This window comes from Saimiri boliviensis, chromosome 11 (assembly GCF_048565385.1).
Source record: "Saimiri boliviensis isolate mSaiBol1 chromosome 11, mSaiBol1.pri, whole genome shotgun sequence".
In the NCBI taxonomy this organism is placed as follows: Eukaryota; Metazoa; Chordata; class Mammalia; order Primates; family Cebidae; genus Saimiri; species Saimiri boliviensis.
Window position 1 is genome coordinate 4,504,832 of NC_133459.1, and position 16,801 is coordinate 4,521,632.

The 16,801-nt window shown below is 46.7% G+C and overlaps 1 pseudogene; it reads left to right on the top strand.

Moving 5' to 3' along the window:
• The first annotated feature begins 12,675 nt into the window (after positions 1–12,675).
• On the top strand, positions 12,676–16,389 carry LOC101034372 (chromosome-associated kinesin KIF4A-like; annotated as a pseudogene).
• Positions 16,390–16,801: the final 412 nt, after the last annotated feature.

Consider the following 16,801-nt stretch of genomic DNA (forward strand, 5'->3'; position numbering starts at 1 on the left):
AGAAGAGAAAGGTCTAGTAGCTTCTTTGTAACCAGGGACGTGGAAGCCTCACAGACTGAACTTTAAATCTGAGCGAAGCCACAAAATAGCTATGAAACACTGGCCCCAAGTTACTTGCCAGTGAGTTGAGACTAATATTAGAAGCTAGAAGATGACATGCACTAAATATTAGTGAGTCTCTCTCTCTGCCAGGGAACAGCAGGATGAAGGTGAGAGAAAAAATCCCCGTTTTAGGGAGCTTACAATCAGCTGTCATGTCATAGGGTCACTGTGGGGGCTGAATGAGGTGAGAGGCTCAAAGCTCCTGCCACACCAAAGGTGCTGAGCACATGGTCAGTAGTTCCCTTCAGGAACCGAAACGCCACAGCCCCAGAGGGTAGAGACAGGGTGGCAGAACCTGACTAGCTATTATCTCTCTCTGCAAAAGGTGGAGAAAGAAGAAAGGATCAGAAGAGCAGGAGCGGATGGCCCAGTGACAGCCCACACATGAAGGATATGATGGCTTCAGGCTCAAGGACCCAGACCACCCAGGCCCGAGTCACAGCTCCACCACTCCAGACAGGTTCCTAACCTCGCTCCCTCTCAGTTTCAACATCCGCTCAGTGAGAAAAGCAATGCACATGACGACTGCGTGGACATCTAAAAATGGCTAAGGAGCAGCATTAGCAGGGGTCCACAGGAGGCTTTCAAGACAAAAGAAAACAAAGCTGAATCGCCATGGATGTGCCTGGAAACCATCATTCTCAGCAAACTGACACAAGAACAGAAAATCAAACACCGCATGTTCTCACTCATAGATGGGTGTTGAACAATGAGAACACATGGACACAGGGAGGGGGGCACTACACACTGGGGTCCGTTGGGGGGAAATGGGGGAGGGGCGGGGGGGTGGGGAGGTGGGGAGAGATAGCATGGGGAGAAATGACAGATATAGCTGAGGGGAAGGAAGGCAGCAAACCACACTGCCATGTGTGTACCTATGCAACAATCTTGCATGTTCTTCACATGTACCCCAAAACCTAAAATGCAATTTTAAAAAAAAGCTGAGTGCCAATCACATCTGCAGCAGACGAGAGATTGCCATGAAATGCTGGTGCTTCCACTGAAGGCTGGGAGGCCGGGCGCCACCATAGCTCTGGCAGCCCTGGGAGCTGAAGATGCCGCGTGTGAGAGAGGGCATCCTCTGCTCCATTCTCAGCTCTTGTGTTCCTAATCCTGGGATCCTGAGATTTGCAGGACACAATGTTTTCCAGACCTGCTAGCCTGGAAAGGTTGCGTGATGAGGGCACCCAGGGCACTGAAAGAGGCTGTGGGCCCTGGCCAGCGCAGTGACCAGGACAGGCTTGAGCCAGTCCTGGGGCTGCCAGGCAGAAATCCACAAAGAAAGCATGTGTATGCTTGGATGTTCAAGAATCATTCTTGAACAGCTTTATTGACATATAATTTATCTCAAGGTAGATACAGTGAAAGAAAAATGAGCAATCAATATGTATATACCATGAAAGAAAATGACGGAACCAAGTTTCTGAAGTGGAGCAGGGAGATTGCAGGAGGGTTGCCCGACACCGGCTAAAGGTGGAGCCACGGAATGTTCCCACAGACTAGAATAACAGCTGAAGTCAGTGTCCACCCTCAGCATCTCCCAGCTGGGAGTACCTTCATTAACGGACCAATCGGAGCAGGCTTGCCATTTAGAATTTCTGCCTGACCAATGACAGCCTCTGAAAACAGCTTTTTGCAGAAATCTCCTATGAGAAACACTCTCCTGCACTGCCTGTTGGGACCTGTCTCTTCAGGGCTGCCCTGATCCAGGGTACCCGAACTGCAATTCTTTGTTTTCCAAGTAAAAGCCATGTCCTTTCATCTTCATGTGAACCTCGCCATAGGTAACAATATCCAGCCTGAAAAATCTCGATGTTTTCATTCAACTTCAGCAAAGTGCTTCCTGGAGATTCCTTCCCTGCGTCACACCGAAGCTGCTGGAAGGTGGTGTTGCCCAGGGTGGGTGGGTGTCAGGGGGAGACGCACCCAGAGGCTCCTTACCAAGGAGTGCCAGGGTCAGCAGCCACCCTGAAGGGCTGAAGACAAGAGGTGGTGCTGGAAAAGAGGGAACCAATTTGAAGGTGAAGGCCGGCCAGAAGAATCCTTCAAATCTGTATTTTGCCAATTACTCATTCTCTGTACATACACACATTGCAAGCGTTGAGTTTTAATAGAGAAAGGAACATTAAAACACCAACTTTATGAGATTGCTCTGGGGATAAATTGAGATAAAATAAGAATTAAATTCAATGAGAAAAAAAAAAAAAGTGAAGGCCAGCCAGAAGAACCAAGATGTGGGAACCATTAGATGCAGCAGTAAGCAAAAGGGAAGATTCCAGAAAGATTCTAACTTCCAGCCTGGGAACAGTGGGGGTCCATTCACCAAGATCGCGGGAAATAGCAGAAGGGAGGCTGCGTCAAGCCTCAGGTTCTCGGTCCATCCTGAGATCGAGGTGTTTGTGGGGACTCCCGGGGAATACGCAGACTTGGCGGTGGACTCGGCTCTCAGGGCTGAGCCCGGGACGGTTTCAGAGGAGGAGCACGGATGCGTGGTAAGGTGAGAACGTCTGAGTCGGGTGGCCCACGCCAGGAGCTGGGAGTGAGAGGCCATCGAGAAAGGAATCGAGTCACAGCCAACAGAGTAAGCTGTCACATGGTCCCAGAACATCAACTGCATACAAGGAGACATAGAATTTTTCCGTTGATTTTGGCAACAACACGAGAGTTATTTGTGTCTCTAGCTAGAGTCTCTGGGATGGGAGAGGCGCCCGCAGGAAATCGTGGGGCCGCCTGGGGCAGAAGGCAGGGGCAGGAGGCCAAGAGGAGACACAGCACTGTGTCTGTGCTGAAGAGGAAGAAGCAAGGTGTGGGAGGCTGAAGGGGCCCTGAAGGAGGGGTGCACAGGGCGGGGACGGTCAGGCCCCCAGCCATGGCCTCAGGGGAGCACCCCTGGAAAGTGTGAGTGGAGTCCCAGAGTTAGAAATAGGGTACAGTCCAAGCCCGCAAGGGGCCGTGGGAGGCTGTCCACGTGTGGCCTGACCCACTGCAAGACAAAGACAAGACACCGGGACCGGAGTGGGGCCATCTGCATGGCTTACCGCCACTCAGCAGAGCTGCAGGAGACCGACCCCAAGACATCCGCCCTGGGAAACCACAGGGGTCAGACACAGCACAGTTACAGATCAGCTAAGGCAAGAGAGGGGCCCACATGGTAGCTAACGGCCAGAAGGCTGGGACCCAGTCCGTCCCGCACCCCGCCTGCCCACAGCGCCTTCCCCAGAGCCTCCAGCAAGCGTGCACTTGGACTTCTCTGCCCCCTCCCCTCGCCTCTCCCACCCCCTGCTCCCCCAGTGGCGACACTAACGAGCAGTGAAATGGTCGATAAAGACCCCAGCAGGGGGGAAACGCGAAGCCTGGGCAGTCCACAGACCGGACAACCACCCTGGCTGTCTTGGGAAATTGCTGCAACATTCTTTCTACTGCACCGCCTTCAAGTCACAAGCAAGAGAAGGCTCTGACAGCTGTTTCTACACGGACACTTTCCCCCTCTTTTCTCTTCTTTAGTGGCTTCCTTAACCCCGCCAGGAGTCGGCCCGAATTGGTGCTGGCCTTGATGTGACACGGTGTGCTGGGAGATGTTCCCCATAGGAGCAAACACCCTGCGAAGCTGTTCGTTTGTGAAAACAGCGACAAATGCCATCATCATCATAAACTTCTGCGGTGCCAGCCGCCCAGGTGCCATCTAAGCAGGAAAAGAGAAACTGACAGAAGACAGAATTAGCAGCCTCAGCGAGGTATTGAAGTGGGAGAAAGAGTTGGGTTCTAGCTCCATCTTGAAGGCAGAACCGAGAGGGCTTCCTAATGGGCGGGGCTCCTTCGCCTGCTAGCCAGGCTCCCCCAGACCCCTTTCTGTGCTTTGGTTTCGGATGATCCCTGCCTGCAGCCTGGCCCTCCTTCATGCATGTTGCAATGCCCGGAGCCCTGACCCATCCTCAGCCTGCTTGGTCCACAACAGCCCGCGGCCCACATAGCCCCATCCCCTCACCCTCTCTGGGGTGTGTGTGATCAGAGGGACAGCTTCTACTGCTCAGGCCAAGGCAAAAAAAAAAAAAGCAGATGTGAATCTTGAGAGTAGATAGAAATGCTGGTCCCTGAGCCCAGGCCACTGTTGCCTTTCTGCAATGGTGCAGGGACCAGGAAGCCGCAGGTGCACGTGGTGGCCACCTGATGGGGACAGTGGTCCCTCTGAATCTTCTAAACCCCCAAGGTAACTTTATTCCTGATACCTCATGTCCCCTAAAGAGTCATGGGGCACAGGGAAGAAAATATTGCCCAAAAACACCTTCCCCTGGGCCCCTTCCAGTGACTCGAACTGTGGAAGACGTGTTCATTAGGGGCCACTCAGGAGCTGTAAGAAGCACAGTTCCTGCTCCACTGCAGAGGGTTTGATCAGGAGCTGCACCTGGCAAGGAACAGAATGTCCTCTTGAGAAAAAGACTGGATTTATTTTAAGGAAAAGCAGCTTGAAAGCAATCACTGAGACCGCGTGTGTTCCAGAGGTGAGCATAGGGTGATTCGGGGGAAACATAACAGGTGGGACCCCCTGAGTAAGGCAGCCTCCTAAATATGAAATCCCAGGGTTCAGGCGAGGTCCGGGGAGAGCTCATTTCATACCTTCTCTTTTGCATGTCCCTTCGGGGTCAGCTGAGCCAGATCCACAATGCTGGGGGCTGGCCAGCATGCGGTCAGCACTGAGGCTGAATTCATTTGATCTGAGCCCAATGTCAAAGCAAGGGGGGGTCGGCAGCCTTTTAGAGCTGCACTCCCTCTGCAAGTCCACCTAGGGAAATTCAGGAAGGGACCTCCCCACTCCAGCCCCAAATGAAAACTCTCTTGTGATTTTCAAGACTTCCCATTAGAACTGAACCCTCTACTTCTAGCCCAGATGTGAGGGCTGAGTGAGTGTCTGGAAAATGGACATCTGAACCTCATCGCTCACAGGCTGAGCAGGTAGCAGCTCCAGTGACTCAAGAAGTAGCCCCAAGCCAGGCGAGGTGGCTCATGCCTATAATTGCAGCACTTTGGGAGGCCAAGGCAGGTGGATCACCTAAGGTCAGGAGTTCAAGATCAGCCTGGCCAACATGATGAAACCCCATCTCTACTAAAAATACAAAAATTAGCCAGGCATGGTGACGGGCACCTGTAATCCCAGCTACTCAGGAGGCTGAGGCAGGAAAATCGCTTGAACCCAGAAGTGGGCGGTTACAGTGAGCCAAGATCATGTCACTGTACTCCAGCCTGAGCGACAAAGTAAGACTTCATCCAAGAAAAACAAAGAAGTATCTCTGGGAGAGAGTCCTGCAGCAGGACTCCGCTATCTTCCGCTCTAATGGGAGTGAGGCCACACTGGCTGCCAGGTGGCCCAGACAAGAAGGTCAAACCCACCGGGTGAGGGGCATTTTGAGCCTCTTCTCTCTGGCACAGCACCCATGGGCCAGGTTGCTCTGCAGGTTCTTGGTGATGTACGTGTGGGTACATGTCCTTTCACCACAAGAACCCAGGGTAGACATGTTTTTGGTTTCTCATCTCAGCAGACAATGAATTTCACACCCCATCTTCATGTCCAGATCTCCAGGGGAGGCAAAGGATGCCCAGAATCCTCTCATGGCTGTGGACAGTCAGGACCTCACCTAAAAGAATGATACTGCCTTTTCCCACATGCTACCTGGGAAGGAAGGGCACAGTCATGGTTTTTTGTTTAGAATTTTTTCAGATGTCTATGACTATACACGTATTTGTACCATTTGTCTTCAATTCTTTTTGGAACAAGACTGAGTTTAAATAAATAGCAAAATAATAATAATATATTCATAGAGTTAGAATCATAGGCTGCTTATAGTTTAATCCTCCTTTCACTTAATATTGTGACATAAGTGTTTCCCCGTATTATTATAAATTCCCATGTCTCATGTTTAATAACCATTATGTTTCTTCTAGGACAGTAATTTAGCAACTTTTTTCTGTAGTTGGTCACTTATTTCCGGTGTCCCTGGGTTGTAAATGTTTCAGCAAACATATGGACCAAATTATTAATCGTCAAAGTACTCACATTTCCTGTGTGCACAGCCTTGTGCAACAGGGGTTGCAGAATGAGAAGCTGGCATCATCGCTGTCCTTGAGGAATCCACTGTTTATGGGGTGGAGAGAGAAGGTGATACATATTAAACAAGGATGGGGCAGTGACACGGTACATGTAAACAAGGGGAAAGGCAGTGGTACTAGGAAAGACTTTAAATATACAAATAAAAATATTTTAAACGGCAATGTCAACCATAAGTCAAAGTGTGTGTGTGTGCATGTGCGTGTGCGCACGTGCACATGTGTGTGTTCCAGAGAAAAACTGAGAGACATTGACTTGTTGTAAATGTTAGTAACAATAGAGCCACGGAAAAGACTTTCCTGACCACACTTTACGGTGTTGTGGAGGAACTGGATCCAGGATGCCCTGTCTGTATTAAGCTTCTGGCAGCCAGGAAGGCCTGGAAGAGACACAGGAAGATCGGGTGCGGTCCATGGAGAGAGAACAGCCAGAGCAACCAGGTTCTGTCTGCACCTGTGTCTGATCCCCTAAGAAGCTATCTGGCCCGGTAAAGATGGTGAAGGTGTTTATCAGCAGATACAGGTCCGCTCCCCTCACAGGGCCCCCACAATGCAGGAGCCGGTCTGTACCCGCAAGCCAGTGCTCCTTCTCCCAGGTGCCGAGCGGGTTAACACACACGGTGCAGGGCAGGTTGCTCTCCTGGCTTTTAAGATCCACAGCTGTAGATGGAACACAACAGACTGTGAAATGCTAATAAATCTAGAGTTGCCTCTCAATTTCACCAATAATAATTAGAAAATTAAAATGGAAATGTCACCACAAACCCATAAAAATTCTTAAGTGCAGCCTGGAAAACTCTCTCAGGAGCAGAAACGAGTTTTGCCCATGCAAGACCTGGGCAGACATGCCGTCAGCTGCTCCTCAGGACAGCCATTGCTCCCAGAGAGCCCAGCTCAGGGCTGATGAATCACGGGGCCGCTGCCTTTACATGTCAGCAAGCTAACACAACTGTGTAATCAAGCCTGCTTTATGGGGCCTGAAATACGCGGGCAGGGGACAGATGCCATTGCTCTAACAAGGCAGAGGGGAGAGGAAAGCACGCCAGCCACACCCCAACTTCTCTGTGGCCAGCACCCTGGCTGCTATGCAACCATTTGGCCAAATAAGGGGAGGATTGGGAAGTTATGAGCAAATTGTGTAGCATCTGGCTTGCATTTCAGAGAGCTGGAACCAGGGAATGTCCACCTGGCACAGCAAAGCCTAACTGTGAAAATCCACTCAACAGGCAACCAATGCTCCTCTCCTAAAGGCCAGTGATTTTCCCTTATGGTGGCCATGAGTCCCCCCACAAGAAAACCCAACCTGTGAAAACCCAAACTTCTTGAATCAATGAATGATGGAGAAATGATCTGTGTTGCACAAAATGATTACTTGTATGCATACAGAATGATACATTTGGCACTCCTTCTAAGCAAGGTGAATGGACAGGGACCAGATTTGTCTTCCAGCCTGAAGCAGACAAGTATCTATATTCTTTAGAGTTTTCCAGAGACACAGAACCAATATGATACATCTGTAAATATATGCTTATATAGAAAGAGATTTGATATATGGAATTGGCTCATGGGATTATGGGGGCCAAGTCCTAAGATAAGCAGAATGAGTCAACAAGCACCCACCCAGGAAGTCAAGGCATTGGTTCAAATTTTTTTAAAAGCTCAAATAAAATGGTCAAGACATGTTTGAACATCAGACAGTGAAGATTAGTGACCCCCTGAGAAATGGGATACAAAAGAAGCAAGCCCCAAGATCGCCCCTGCTGACCACCTCACGTTGCCTGCTGTGGCACAGACAGAGCACAAAGGATGGCCTCAGCTAAGGAGGCTTAGCTGAATCTTGGGAGATCAAGGCAGCAAGAGTTTGCAGGACAGGGGACCACAGAATAGAGCTGCATAGTGACAGAGAGAGTTCTGGAAATTCACAGATGGCCCCTTTGAGTATTCAGCTGAGCAGTGACTGGCACAGGCCTGGGAGGAAATGACTCAAGTCTATAGAAAGACTCACCCAAGGATTAGCAAGAACGGAGCCCACTGGTGGGGATGCTGCCTGTTAACACCAACTAGACTGGAAAACCTCATCATTTATGGGACTTTGAGCTGACTACACAGAAGAGTCTTGCTTCAATCATGGAGAATAATTAGTCCTGGACTGAATGCAGTCAACAACTTCAGCTTCCACTGTAAGAAACTAGAAAAAGGATAGAAACTTAAACCCAAAGTAAAAAGAGAGGGAATCATGAGGATCAGAGCAGAAATCAGTAATACAGGGGGGGCCGGGCGCGGTGGCTCAAGCCTGTAATCCCAGCACTTTGGGAGGCCGAGGCGGGTGGATCACGAGGTCAAGAGATCGAGACCATCCTGGTCAACATGGTGAAACCCCGTCTCTACTAAAGATACAAAAAATTAGCTGGGCATGGTGGTGCGTGCCTGTAATCCCAGCTACTCAGGAGGCTGAGGCAGGAGAATTGCCTGAGCCCAGGAGGCGGAGGTTGCGGTGAGCCGAGATCGCGCCATTGCACTCCAGCCTGGGTGACAAGAGCGAAACTCCGTCTCAGAAAAAAAAAAAATAATAATAATAATAATAATAATACAGGGGGAAAGTGGGAAAAATCAGTGAAATCCAAAGTTGGTCTTTGAGAAAACCAATTAAATTGATCGACCCGATCTGAATAGCCAGGCTGATCAGAATAGAAAACAGAAAATACACAAGTTACCAAAATCAGGAATGACAGATTCTACAGATGAGTGAGTTTAGCAAGACTGCATGACACAAGGTCAACAGACAAAATTTAATTGTACAAACAAAAAACATGAACAGTCCCAACACAATTGGAACAACAATTAGAAATTGAAATTTTAAAAATGAAACCATATATAATAGCTTCAAAAATGAAATATTTAAAGATAAATACTATAAAATGAATATTTAGGGATAAATCTAATAAAAGATGTGAAATATCTGTACACTGCAAACTACAAAACACTGCTAAAATAAATTAAAGAAGTCTTCCATCAATGGAACTATATACCATGTTCATGGATGACAAGATGCATTATAGTTAAGACGACAGGCCAGGCATGGTGGCTCAGGCCTCACCTGCAATCCCAGCATTTTGGGAGGCTGAGGCAGGTGAATGACTTTAGGTCAGGAGTTCAACACCAGCCTGGCCAACCTGGTGAAACCCAGTCTCCACTAAAAAAATTAATTAGCCAGGCATGGTGGCTCATGCCTGTAATCCCAACTACTCAAGAGGATGAGGCACAAGAATCCCTTGAACCCAGGAGGTGGAGGTTCCCATGAGCAAAGATTGTGCCACTGCACTCCAGCTAGGCAACAGAGTGAGGCTCTGTCTCAAAAAACAAAAAAAAAAAATCCCATTCAAAATGACAGTAAGCTTTTTATGTAGAAATTGACAAACTGATTCTAAAATTCATATGGAAATGCATGCTAAGGACAAAAATAGCCAAAACCGTGTTGCGAAAGAACTGGTTGATTTCAATAATTATTATAAAGCCATGGCAATCTTGACAGTGTAGCATTTCTATCAGCATCAATAAATGATCAATGAAATAAAAGATTTCAGAAATAGATCCACACATATATGGATAACAGTTGTGTGTGTGTGTGTGTGTGTGTTTTTTACAAAGGTGCAAAGACAATTCAGTAGATAAAGAATAATCTTTTCAACAAATGATACTGAAATGATTGCTTGCCCATATGTAAGATAAAATAAACTTCAATTCATACCTTGCACTGCCTATAAAAATTAACTCAAAATAGGTCTTAGTTCTAAATATAAAATCCAAAAGTATAAAACTATAAAATTCCTGGCAAGAAGGCTTTGTGACCTTGAGGTGGGCAAATATTTTTGGATTTGACACCAAAACCACAATTCATAAAGAAACAAAATGATAAGTTGGACTTCACCAAAATTTAAAACTTTTGTTCTTTGAAAGATACTGTTAATAAAATGAAGAGACAAGCCACAGCCAAAGAAAGTATAGTTACAAAGTGTCACAGACCTTGCTAGCTATGTCAGATATTAGACGAAGACCTTCTCTACAGAATGTATAAGAAGAATATACTTTTAAAAATAAATGACTTAGCTTTTTAAAACTGAAACAATATTTTGAAGTGATACTTCACTAAAAAAGATGTTCAAATGCCAAACAAGCACATGAAAAGATCCTGAGCATCAGGAGTCACTAGAGAAATGCAAATTAAAACCACAAGGAGATCCTACTACATACACATTGACTAGAATGTTTAAAATTGAAAAGATTGACCATAGCAAGCATTCGTACATAGACAGAGGAACTAGGACTCACACTCTGCTGGTAGAAATATAAAATGGCACCTCTACTTTGGAAAAAGTTTAAGTATACGCCTACCATATGATTTAGCCTTTCCACACCCACATACCTACATTTACCCAACAGGAAATAAGTCTTAGGTGCATACAAAGACTTGTGTACCAATATTCCTAACAGCTTTATTTATAATGGTCAAAAATTGGAAACAGGCCAGGCATAGTGGCTCACCCCTGTAATCCCAGCACTTTGGGAGGCCGAGGCAGGTGGATCACCTGAGGTCAGGAGTTTGAGACCAGCCTGGCCAACATGGTGAATCCTCATCTCTACTAAAAATACAAAAATTAGCTGGGCATGGGGGCGGGTGCCTGTAATCCCAGCTACTTGGGAGGATGAGACATGAGAATCACTTGAACCTGGGAGCCGGAGGTTGTAGTGAGCCAAGATCATGCCACTGCACTCCAGCCTGGCTGACAGAGTAAGACTTTGTCTCAAAAAAAAAAAAAAAATTAAACAATCATAATGCCCATCATCAGGTGAAGAGTTAAATAAATCCTGGTGTATCTGGAATACTACTCAGCAATAAACAAAACTGAACTACTGTTACATGTTACAACATGAATGAATGTCAGATTAAGCTTAATGAAAGAAGCAAGACCTGCCCCCAAAAAAATAAAAGAGTGCATCCTGTATTATTCCAGTTCTATAAAATTCTACAAAATACTAATGTATAGTGACAGAAAGCAGATCAGCGGTAGTGGCTAGGAACAGTGAGGGAAGGGAACACCGGAGGGGCTTCAAATGACCAGAGGAAGTTCTCAGGGATAACAAATGTGCTCATTACTGTTATCATTGTGGTCATGTATTCGTTCACAAGGGCTGCGGTAACAAAGTACCTCAAACTGAAGGGCTTCAACACACAGATTTCTTTTCTCAGTCTTGGAGGCTAGAAGCTCTGAATCAAAGTGTCAGCTGGGTTGCTTCCTTCCGAGGCCTCTCTTCCGGGTGTATAGGTGGTCATCTTCTCCACATGTCTCCTCATCTTCCCTCTGTGTGTATCTGCCCTAATCTCATCTTCTATAAGGACATCAGTCAGATGGGATAAGAGGTCTACCCAATACCTCATTTTAACTCGCTTGTCCCTTTAAAGACCCCAGCTCAAAATACAGTCAGATTCTGAGACAGCAAGACAAATGCCTCAACAAATGTCCAGATGGGAGGACACAGCTCAGCCCTTATACACCTTACATATGTGTAGTTTATTCTGTGCTAATTATACCTCAGTGAAGCTTTTTAAAATTAAATATATATGTATATATTATTTTCAGATTGTTTTAATGTGTTTGTTTAATAAGGAACTCTTTCATTGCATGGGATTTGGTTCATCAATGCATGGTTTGAACATAGTTGTTAAGGAATGAAATTGCTTCATATCAAAGCCTGTCTGTATGTTTTCCCCATTTCTTTGTAACTTTTCACGCTTTGCTGTACTATCTTAAACCCTCGGAGACTGAACCGCGTTCTGCTGCGTATGGAAGACAGACAGGATGGTCAGAGCTCTCCGTGGTCCTGAAAAATAAGAGCTGGAGGAGGAAGACAGCTGTTTCCACACTCAACTTGGGTTAGCAGGGCCTTCTCTTGCTAATCCCTCAGCTTCGCTTCTCAGATGCTCTGGTAGCTAAACAATATCCATGAGAGTCTTCACTGAAACAAATCAGGGACGTATCACTCCCCTGAGATGATCTGTGATTCCTAGAAAGGAGAGCTAAGCTCATCATCATCCTTAATTGTCGCCCAAAAATCCCCACCTTCAATCTGTCTACAAATGTCAGATGTGCCTTACGTCACAATCATTTTCAAGAAGACTGGAAAAGGTGTTTTGCAGAGTTTGTCTGTTCTATCAGTCCTTCCCAGAAGATGTCTCTGCTCCCTGATCTGCCTGAGGAAACACAGGACCTCCTTTCAGGTGGTGCTACGGCTCAGAAAGGCGATTGGACCTGGGGGAGAAGGGCGCCATCAAATTCAGACGGGTAAGTTAACAAAGACAGCCCTTTTCTGCGCTGCAATTGTTAGCATCTCCGGGACGGATTTGAAACTTGGTGGTTAAAGCTCCAGCGGAGACAGGGCAGCGGGAGACCCGGGGAGAACGGAGAAGAGACACTTAGTTTGAGACGGTGCTGAGATAGGATCATGAAGGAAGAGGTGAAGGGAATTCCTGTAAGAGTGGCACTGCGTTATCGCCCTCTGTCCCCAAAGAGATTAGCGAGGGCTGCCAGATGTGCCTCTCCTTCGTGCCCGGGGAGCCTCAGGTGGTGGTTGGTACTGATAAATCCTTCACCTACGATTTTGTGTTTGATCCTTCTACTGAACAGGAAGAAGTCTTCAATACAGCAGTAGCGCCAGTCATAAAAGGCGTATTTAAAGGATACAATGCCACGGTCCTGGCCTGTGGACAGACTGGCTCTGGAAAACCTATTGGATAGGAGGTGCATACACGGCAGAGCAAGAGAATGAACCGACAGTTGGGGTTATTCCCAGGGTAATACAACCCCTCTTCAAAGAAATCGATTTAAAAAAAGAGTGACTTTGAATTTACTTTGAAAGTGTCTTACTTAGAGATTTCCAATGAAGAAATTTTGGATCTTCTATGCCCATCTCGTGAGATATCTCAAATAAATATCCAGGAGCATCCTAAGGAAGGCATAAAGATTGTGGGACTCACTGAGAAGACTGTTTTGGTTGCCTTGGATGCTGTTTCCTGTCTGGAGCAGGGCAACAACTCTAGGACTGTAGCCTCCACAGCTATGAACTCCCAGTCACCCCGATCCCATGCCATCTTTACAGTCTCCACAGAGCAAACAAAGAAAAGTGACAGGAATAACAGCTTTCGCTCCAAGCTGCATCTTGTAGACCTCGCTGGATCAGAAAGACAGAGGAAAACCAAGGCTGAAGGGGATCATCTGAAAGAGGGTATTATTAACTGAGGCCTCCTATGCTTGGGAAATGTAATCAGTGCTCTTGGAGATGACAAAAAGGGTGGATTTGTGCCCTACAGAGATTCCAAGTTGACTCGACTGCTTCAAGATTCTCTGGGAGGTAATAGTCATACTCATGATAGCCTGTGTGAGTCCTGCTGACTCCAATCTAGAAGAAACATTAAATACCCTTTGCTATGCGGACAGAGCAAGAAAAATCAAGAACAAACCTATTGTTAATATTGATCCCCAGACAGCTTAACTTAATCATCTAAAGCAACAGGTACAACAGCTACAGGTCTTGTTGCTACAAGCCTATGGAAGTACCCTGCCTGGATCTATAAATGTGGAACCATCAGAGAATCTGCAGTCCCTGATGGAGAAGAATCAGTTGCTGGTAGAGGAGAATGAAAAATTAAGTCGTGGTCTGAGCGAGGCAGCTGGTCAGACAGCCCAGATGTTGGAGAGGATCATTTTGACAGAGCAAGCGAATGAAAAAATGAACGCCAAACTAGAAGAGTTCAGGCAGCATGCGGCCTACAAACTGAATCTTCAAAAGCTAGTGGAGACTTTGGAAGATGAGGAATTGAAAGAAAATGTAGAGATAATTTGTAACCTGCAGCAATTGATTACCCAGTTATAGGATGAAACTGTTGCTTGCATGGCTGCAGCCATTGACACTGCAGCAGAACAAGAAGCCCAAGTGGAAACCAGTCCAGAGATGAGCAGATCTTCCGATGCTTTTACCACTCAGCATGCTCTCTGTCAAGCTCAGATGTCTAAGGAGCTGACTGAGTTGAATAAAGCCCTTGCACTGAAAGAGGCCCTGGCTAAGAAGATGACTCAGAACGACAGCCAACTACAGCCCATTCAATTCCAATACCAGGATAACATAAAAGGTCTAGAATTAGAAGTCATCAATCTGCAAAAGGAAAAGGAAGAATTGGTTCTTGAACTTCAGACAGCAAAGAAGGATGTCAACCAAGCCAGGCTGAGGGAGTGCCACCACAAACATCTCCAGGAGCTGGAGGGTCAACTCGCTGATCTGAAGAAGAAACTGAATGAGCAGTCCAAACTTCTGAAACTAAAGGAATCCACAGAGCGTACTGTCTCCAAACTGAACCAGGAGATACAGATGATGAAAAAATAGCGGGTACAGTTAATGCATCAAATGAAAGAGGATGCTGAGAAGTTCAGATAGTGGAAGCAGAAAAAAGACAAAGAAGTAATACAGTTAAAAGAACGAGGCCATAAGAGGCAATATGAGCTGCTGAAACTTGAAAGAAACTTCCAGGAACAATCCTATGTGCTCAGATGTAAAACAGAGGAGGCAGCAGCTGCCAATAGCATCTCAAGGATGCTCTCCAGAAACAACAGGAGGTCGCGGATAAGTGGAAAGAGACTCAGAGCCGTAGAACGGAAACCAGTGCAGCTCGAGTGAAGAATTGGCTTGGAAATGAAATTGAGGTTATGGTTAGTACTGAGGAAGCCAAAAGCCACCTGAATGACCTCCTTGAAGGCAGAAAGATCCTGGCTCAAGATGTGGCTCAACTCAAAGAAAAAAGGAATCTGGGGAGAATCCACCCCCTAAACTCCAGAGGCATACATTCTCCCTTACTGAAGTGTGCAGTCAAGTTTCAGAGTCAGAAGATTCTATTACAAAGCAGATTGAAAGCCTAGAGACTGAAATGAAATTCAGAAGTGCTCAGATTGCTGACCTACAGCAGAAGCTGCTAGATGCAGAGAGTGAGGACAGACTAAAACAGCACTGGGAGGCTATTGCCACCTTTGTGGAAGCCAAGGGTGCCCTGAAATATTTGATTGTAGAACTGGTCCCCTCCAAAATACAGGTCAGCAAACTTGAAAGCAGCCTGAAACAGAGCAAGGCCAGCTGTGCTGATACACAGAAGATGCTGTTTGAGGAACAAAATCATTTTGCCGAGATAGAGACAGAGTTACAAGCTGAGCTGGTCAGAATGGAGCAACAGCACCAGGAGAAGGTGCTGTACCTTCTCAGCCAGCTGCAGCAAAGCCAAATAGCAGAGAAACAGTTCGAGGAATCAATCAGTGGAAAGGAACAGCAGCTGCTGAGCACACTGAAGTGTCAGGATGAAGAACTTGAGAAGACGCGAGAAGTGTGTGAGCAAAATCAGCAGCTTCTCCGAGAGAATGAAATCATCAAGCAGAAACTGACCCTCCTCCAGGTAGCCAGCAGACAGAAGCCTCTTCCTAAGGATGCCCTTCTATCTCCAGACTCTTCTTTTGAATATATCCCACCTAAGCCAAAACCTTCTCATGTTAAAGAAAAGTTCCTGGAGCAAAGCATGGACATTGAGGATCTAAATTACTGTTCAGAGCATTCTGTCAATGAGCATGACGATGGTGATGGTGACGGTGATGAGGGGGACGATGAGGAATGGAAGCCAACAAAATTAGTTAAGGTGTCCAGGAAGAACATCCAAGGGTGTTGCTGCAAGGGCTGGTGTGGGAACAAGCAGTGTGGGTACAGGAAGCAGAAGTCAGGCTGTGGTGTGGACTGTAGCTGTGACCCCGCAGCTACCACCAGCAAGGCAAGGATAGCTTGTGCACAGTTGAACGGACCCAGGATTCCAAAGGCTCCTTCAAACTGGAGGATCCTACAGAGGTGACTCCAGGATTGAGCTTCTTTAACCCTGTCTGTGCCACCCCCAATAGCAAGATCCTGAAAGAGATGTGTGACATGAAGCAATGCTGTCAAAGAAGACTGCCCCACCTCCCTACCCTTTTGACCTCCCAGAGTTGAAACATGTAGCAACAGAATACCAAGAAAATAAGGCTCCAGGGAAGAAAAAGAAACGAGCTCTGGCCAGCAACACCAGCTTCTTCTCTGGCTGCTCCCCTATTGAAGAAGAGGCCCACTGAAGTTGGAATCATCTCTACCCTGAGTCTGGCCTGGGAGATGCTTTCAGGTTGCAGCCAGAAGGGGTTTTTTAAATGACTCCTCTGATTTCAGGTTTCTTGCTGTTGTTAAAAGGAACAAAGTGTTACTGAAAAGAAGGTAACCTTTGTTGGATGTTGGCCTTCAGTCTCCAGCCCCAGACTACTGTTCTCTGTTCTCCAGAAGGGTGCTAAGCCACCTGCTAAAGACAGAACCAACTGACTTTCCTAATGATTCATCAGGAACCAGCCCTCAATATTGGTCACGTTCTTTCTTATTTGTGAGCACTTCAGGCTATCTCCTGATGGCTTTCCCATTGTTTGTTTGTCTCTGTTTAATGGAGGAGCCTGGCCCAGGATGGAGGCCCGGCTTAGATCTTTCACTCCACCTCAGGAAT